The sequence below is a fragment of the Parus major genome, chromosome 1 (genome assembly GCF_001522545.3).
Source record: "Parus major isolate Abel chromosome 1, Parus_major1.1, whole genome shotgun sequence".
NCBI lineage: Eukaryota > Metazoa > Chordata > Aves > Passeriformes > Paridae > Parus > Parus major.
In genome coordinates, this window is record NC_031768.1 from 70,490,996 (window position 1) to 70,498,768 (window position 7,773).

Genomic DNA, 7,773 nt, shown 5'->3' on the forward strand with positions numbered 1-7,773 from the left:
GAAAGTGTTTATGGACCAACGCTGAAGATTTTTCATGGGAATATGTCAACTCAGATAAAGTTTTTGGCAGGAAACTTTCCTACTTTACAGAACCCAAGCTTGAAAGACCTGGGAAAGTGCAGAGGTCTCAAGCAGAAAAAAAAGAGAATTCAGTATCTGTCTTGTCTATATGTTTTGCCTCAGAAAGCACTTGTAATTAGCAGGCCCAAGCCACATCACTTGCACCTCTATTGTCATTTTTTAGGAAGATGTCAAAAGAAATTAACTTTTTTTTCCCCGCCTTCCCTTCTTATTTTCCTTCTATATGAAGGTTTTGGGATGATCACAGTATGGAACCTAGACAAACAGCAAAGGCTGCAAAAGAGTTCTTGCTTGCTTTCTGTTCCTAACGTTATTTCTTCTTAGGACCCCATGTAGTCCCAGGGAATTTGGAAGCAGAACATAATGTTGATTAAAAGTCTTGAGTTCAAGCTCTATCCCAGCCTCATCATTTATAAACTGTTTCCATGTCAATAAATAATCTTTCTAACTTGTTTACAGAGAAAGCAAGCAAACATTTTCCCTGCTGGTGTTATCCTTTTGGAGCAGTTTTTGTTTTGACTATTTTTATAACATTTTCCTTTCAGTTGTGCTAACTGTTTAGCATTTAATGAATCCCCAAAAATTGGAATCTTTGTTTTAGTAAATGCACAAAACCTTGAAAACTCTTCCTGTACTGTTAGTCTCATACATCAGCAAAATTCAGCAGTGGGAAATCCAGGAAATTTCCACATGTCCCACATTTATAGCAGTTACCAGTTTCACTTCTCTGTGTATTTATGTATTTTTTTAAGTCCCTTAGACGGTGTAGGCAGAGAGGGAGCAGAAAAGGCAAATAAGGTACACAGGAGCCTGTGCAGGGCAATTGTCCTGTGACTGTAGCAATCTTTCATCCCCCTCGCCTGAGCTCATGCCTTCCCCCACCACAGAAGAGCCTTAAAATAGGTTCCATGCAGCAGCCAGCCAAGAGCACCTTGGGATTATCCCCCTTCCAACACCGGAGGGAATGCTGTTGCTGCAGCTAATTATGACTGCTCATAGGTAACCTCTAGTAATACTCATCTGGAAAATCTTAGTTTCTCCATAAAAGCCAAATTTGGACATATTAAAAAGTAAAATCAATGTGCAAGTCGAAGCTGGAAAGGGCCAGGTGGGTGTCACTAAGGGTCATTTCTGCACTTCTCCTACTGGTTTTTGACACACACACACACATGCAAAACAAAACACATGAATGACAGCGCTTGTTATGTTAACCCAGCTGGGTCCTGCAATCTCCAGCTACCGTGAACTCCCAGGGAAGCATTAAACTGCCTCAACATAGACTTCTCATGCCATTTCAAATGCTGCAGAGAATCTGACATGATCTTCAGCTGTGGCTTTAGACCGGTGTGGATCTCCCATGGATCCCTAAGTCCCCTCTACCAGCTCTGTGTGGGTGGCTTAGCTACTTTAGAGCATCTGAAATGTTCTGAGCAGACTGTATTTTGGCAATGGGCCCCTGCTCCCTGTGTTGTAAGCTATGGAAAACATGTTTTTTCACTTTCCCAAGAATCCCCAAGTGTGAAAAACCAGAATGAGGCAAAACCCCACCAAAGTCTGGCTTACTTTTGCAGCTGTGACAGAGGTTTTGTGCACTGTATTTCAGCACGACACCCTTTGCTGTACGTGTCCTGGGTTGGCCATAACACCAGGGCAAAGGCCTTCCATGAAGTTCCTTACTGTCCAAAGCTGTCTTTACATCCACTGTCAAACTCTAAATCAGCTGCTGTATGAGGCAAAACCACACTCCATGCTCACTGAGGGCTGGAAGTGCAGCCTGGGACATCAATTCCTCGGGAGCTAGTGCATCGACATATCCCGCTTGGGACTGCAGAGGGGTGTGCTCAACAGTACATGGGGCTATTGGGGGCTCCTCTGGGGAGAAGAGGATGCCACAAATGCTGCACACCTCCCTGCAGCATCAGGAGAACAGCTCCTCACTAAACCAATCTACTGTCCTGAAAGCGGAGTTGTGGGAACCACAGGGGGAAATTTTCACCTAGCAGGCTTTGAAACAAAGGCACAATCCCAGCTTCTTTATTATCAAAGCAGGAATGGGAATAACATAAAGTTCTTCAGCTTTCAAAAAAAGAAAAAATATATCAAAATCACATTCACCCTTTTTCTTCCCCACGCTTTCATCTGGTGGAAAATGTGATACAAAAGGGAGTTGCACACTTCGGAAAATCTGGCTAGAGTGTCAGTTCAGTATAAAAATGAGTAGAGAACAAAAAAGCCAAGCTCCCATGCTCACAGTGACCCTTAAGGGAGCTTAATTAAAGGTGATGGTGAAAGAAAGGTAAGCAGTTAAGACCCTGCACCAGACAGGATATACTGAGCCAGACTGCTCAATACTTGTAAAGACAATGTTTGTCCCTTGCTCACATCAGCCTTTCCTTCCTCAGTCCCTGCCCTCTGATGAGGGTGAGGGGTAAAGCAGGGGAGACAGTAAATGGCAGTGATGTTATTTCTTAAGTCCTGTTTCCTGGTTAATTGCTCTTCCAAAATTTTTATTTCTCTCTGCTTCTCTTTTCTTTCATATCAGGAATCTGACCCAGAACTTGCCTGCCATTTACCAAAAATTGATAGCAAAAGAAAGAAATAAAAAAAAAAAAGAAATCTTGTGCAGATAGGGTCATGTTCCAGTGAACTCATTCTAAACATAACTTTTTCATTTCAGCAATCCTGCTCTGGCAGCATCTGAATTCCCTGCCCAGCTGGTGGCTAAGGCTTAATGCCTCTATTTCCATCACTCTCCAGCCCTATGAAGTAAAACCTCTATGGCATACAGCTATGAGATAACAGTCTCCATGGGGCTAAGTCATAGGACTTTTCATCTAGGGCTGAACAATTAACTTGCCATCATTTTTCTTTGCCTCCTGCCATTCCTTTTTTTCTACTCTCTGCTACAGAAATTTGCATTTATTCTCCATCTTCACACTGCTGCATTGAAATCTGTCTCAGACCACCAAGTAAAGCAGCTGCCTGTGGATCCTCCATAACCATTCACCACAGGGACCAGGCTACAACTATCCCTGCCTGCTCTGGGAGGAGGGTGAACAGCCCACAGATGAAGAAATGCATCAAGACAAGAGGCAGCAACCTTGAAGAGCTTGTTTAAAATAAATATTCTGTGCTTTGACTAAAGCTAGTTTGGAGATCTTCAGAACAGTATAATATGGCTGTGAGCTCATGGCAACTGATAGAGATGAAATTGTTTAGATCTGATGAAACTGGAAGTGAGGGGATGTGGCCCGTTTCTTCTTTTTATTAAGAACTCTGGGCTTTTTTGCCTTATCCATAAAGGAGCTGATATCTCAATTTTGGATTTACAAATCATTAACATACAGGGCACGGAGTCAAGACTATTCCTGGTACAGGATTTTTTTTCATGACCTTGATAAGTTACTCTAATGGGATCATGCTGGCACTCAGCAACTCTGAAAATCAGGCCACAGAGATACCTAAATATGGATGAGATGCCCACGTTTCAAATGCTGAACATAACCACTTTGCCCTTCCATTTCCCTACTTACAAGAAATGAAGCTAATAACATTTTATCGGGCTCAATACTTTACTGAGAAAAGAAACTGCAGTGACTGGCATAAATTTCTAGCAATAGTGCATTAATTCATTTTTCAGAGGCCATTTAGGATGGTAAGATTAAGGTACTATAAAAATGCAAAATACCTCACAAAATTTTTCTTCTCTGTCTAGTTCTATAGTTCATACTTGCAAATGTATTTATCAGTATCTCACTAAATATAGAATCCACAGTGTGTTTCAAAATAAACAGATTAATATTATCTTATTTACCTGACAAAAAATGTTAATGTCTGCAATAAAAAAATGAATGGGAAACATATGGATGTTACAGAGCTCAGCTTCCATTTGGAATATGTGCTCAAAGTCTCACACTAATGAAATGTCATAGGCTTTCTAACAGTTATGGAGCATAAGTTTCTGACACAGAAGGTTACTTTGCCTTGGACTTCGTATGATGGATAAAGATGAATTAATCACTGGAGTAGAAGTTGGTCGTTGCCTAGGAACCAATGATCATGACCTCATTGCATTCAACATACCCAAACAAAGGATAGCCCCAAAGAATACAGTAGATGTGAGGCTTCAGAATGGCTACTTCCAAAAAATATAAAGAAACTCTGAACTACATTAACTGAAAGATAAATATTTTAAAGAAATATGCTTATATAACTTTCTACAGTGATATTTGTGCCAGTGGTGCTAATTTTAATGAACCTGCTGATGATTATAGTGTATCAAAGATACTTAGGAAGATTTTTAGTTTGAATAAAAATTAAATAGGCAGGCAGATATCTTGATAACTACAGTTTAACTAGTTTAATGTTATATTTTGGCAAAGTAATGGAAAAGGTAATATGTGCTTCAGAATTAACTGCTGTCAATTCAGTAACTTCTGTAAAACAAACAAAAACCTAAACAGATCATAGTCTTTCAGACTGTAAATTCAGATGGCAAAGGTTATTTTAAAAAGTGATTTATTTGGGAATATTGTTAGTCATTCAAACCAATAAAATATAATATTTTGATTAAAAATAGCACTATTCATCTCTGGGGGTGCTTATTTAATAGATCTAAGAAATGGCCAAATAGCAGCTCTTTAAGCACTGATAGGGAAAACTTGGTGAAAGGCTGTGTTAGTATTGGGATTATATAAGGATTGATACTGTGTCTTATACTGGTCAATGTTATTATATTAATTAGAAATAATAAGAACAAATTTGGTGCTCACCTACAGATTAATGCAATAATATAACAGAATGGGGACAGGACATTTATTTAGAGCAACACATTTGTTCAGTAAACCGGGATCTACTGAAAGAAAATATGCTTTAGTACAGAGGAGAAGAATAAATCTCCTAACTGCTACTAAAAGATGTTGCTATGACATTTGACCTCATTACACACTGCTGTTATTTGGAAAGTTATCACAGAGTAGGGATCACATTTTAGTTTTCCTGTCTCTGTCCTCTATCCCTAAGACTCTCTGGTAAGAGTAGGCACTGTACTGGCTGAAATCCATTTCTTCAAGCACAGATGTCCTTATATTTTAAAATGAAAATTATTTGCCTTTGGTCAAGGAACAGATATGGTTCAAGCAATGGCTAACCTGTTCACATAAACAGGAGATCAGACTAGATTTCTAGCTGTTCCTTCTAGCCCTAAATCTCATAAACCACAATCAGCCTAATGCATAAAATATTCAGTGAGGCAATATCTAAGCATTTTGCTTCAGTGTATTGGTTGTCTGGGAGAAAACAGTATCTTCACCCCAAAGGCTGGCTCAAGGGACTGTTCTACTGCTGCATGGAACCAGTGTGTACCAATGGTCTTGAATTTTTTAAATTTCTTTGAAACACCCATACTTTTGCTTTACGTTTCACCAACAGTTGATAAAACTTATTTGGGCATTTGAATCTTAAAAGGAACATATTTAGTATTTGAGGTTGTCATTAAAAACTAGGAGCCAAAAAAGGAAAGATTTCCTCCCCTTGAGATGGCACATCTGCTCAGTAAACTTGCAATACACTTTGCTGGCTTTGGTTTTTTTCCTCCCAACAACTGCCCCTGTGAAAACACCTGTGAAGACAAGTCAGACAGAGCTGAATTAAATGGACACTAACAATATGTATTGCCAATTCTCAAATCTAGATTGGATTGTGTCAAGAAAGAACAAAAAGGAGAAAACCAAGGTTGACCATGAAAAAAAATAGCCAAAATGGGCCAAGCCAGCATATGTAAGCAATCTACCTCACGGAAAGTATAGTGGTAACACTGAAATTTTTTAAATAGTCAAAACAGGAAAAAAAGAGTTCAACTTAAGTGTAATCATGCCACAGGAGTTTTCTGAATAGTTCTTGGATCAATTCTTGTGAAGCTACTTAGAGTAATGTCAGAGCTTACTGGTCATCTTCCAGAGAATCGTCCAGCTGCCTGCTATCAACACTGCAACACTCGTACTCTCACTCGTCTTTTCCTCTTCATTACAAATTTGACTGCTACTGCTTTAAAAGCTCTTTTCTCCTAAACAGCAGAGATCCTGGGTTTGTGCAGTTTTGTTAGGAACAGCCATTTTATTAACAAGTACTTAACCTGTTGCACACACCACAATATGAATTCTGAATTATTTCAAATTAATTATTCTTAATTATCACACTTCTAATATGTTAGTAAAAATATATACATAACTATTTTGTGTTATATTTTGATTACTACATAATAGTACTTGGAAATAATATTTACATGAAACACACATTCTCTGTGTAAATGCAGTTTTCATTTTACACTGTTTAAAATCCCACTGCTACAACACTGAGAACCTGGTGTTGAAAGTGGATAAAGGAAGAGACGAGAAGCCCCAAAGCACAGGAGAGAAAAATGGTTGCAAGGAAGGGGATGAGGAGGACCTCAAGAAATCCATTTGGATACTCTGCGTCTGTCTGTTCTGCACCTTGTGCTTTGAGAAAACACTGAAAGTTGAGCACCAAGCCTGAAAACACAAAGACATATCTATACCTGTCCAGTCTTACTGCACCCAGCTCATCTGTGCTTGGAGTCCCTGAGCAATCATAGTGTGAAAGGCACCAGGTTATTTCAGCACTTACTTATAAGGCCAAAGAATTTTAAAAATAGTAGAACACCACATCAGGAAACTCACTGTGAGCAAAATGCCAGTCATTTCTGTAAATTATTTATCAAATCTGTCACTATATTAAAAGAGAAAAATGGAACTCAAAACCCGGATAACAGCAAATACAATGCCTCTGACAATCTTATGGTCAGTAGATAAATGCATATGCTGTGGATGAAGTCCTGCCTTCACTAACTGTGACAGCAGACTTTTATCTGAGCTCTTTCACAACCCTAAATAGTTACTGAGTGCAAATAAATGAGCCATAGATAACTGCAGGGAGTTCAGAAAGAAATTGAATGCTGAAACAGATTTAAATAAGCAGGAAAGACACAAAAATTTGTGTGGTTTACTTGGACTTTTACCAAGCTGTGTGTCTTCAGCCATAGCCCCTAAACCATCCAAGGAAAGAAGTAGGGATCATTTTTTTTCAGTGTAATTTCATTCTTATGTATCTATTTCATTCCATTGCCTTTCAAACACCCTGAGACCCACCGCAGATCTCCTACACATCAGCACATATTTATGTGTCTGAATGGAGGATTTTTCATGCAAGTAGGTGATTTACACCCGTGGAGCACTGGAAAGAAATCACAGAGGCATGGATTCACAGGAGGGGTGTCTACAGCAGCAGCACCTCTCCACATCACCCCTCACCCCGTGTGTGGCACCCACTGCTGCTGTGGTACCACACCAGTAGTGGCCTCCCCATCCCCTCAGTCTGAGCAGGGCAATGGACCCGTAGATCCCACCTGAAATGAGATGCTGCATCTCTTTACTCCACAGCAGTAAAAAAGATACACAGGTGGTAGGCAATAAATGCAGTTGCTTCATTCCAGCAAAACGGGCTGCTCTACCTCAAATACTCTTGCACCTTCCAATGTTCAGCTGGTATACTTTATACTTTTTTCTTCAATAAAATCATATTTTCACTTAAGTTTAGCAAGAAAACAAGAGAGGGGTGACCTTCCACAGTCACAGCTTACAAACATCCCTTAAAAGAGCTCAGTGGAGCTGTAAG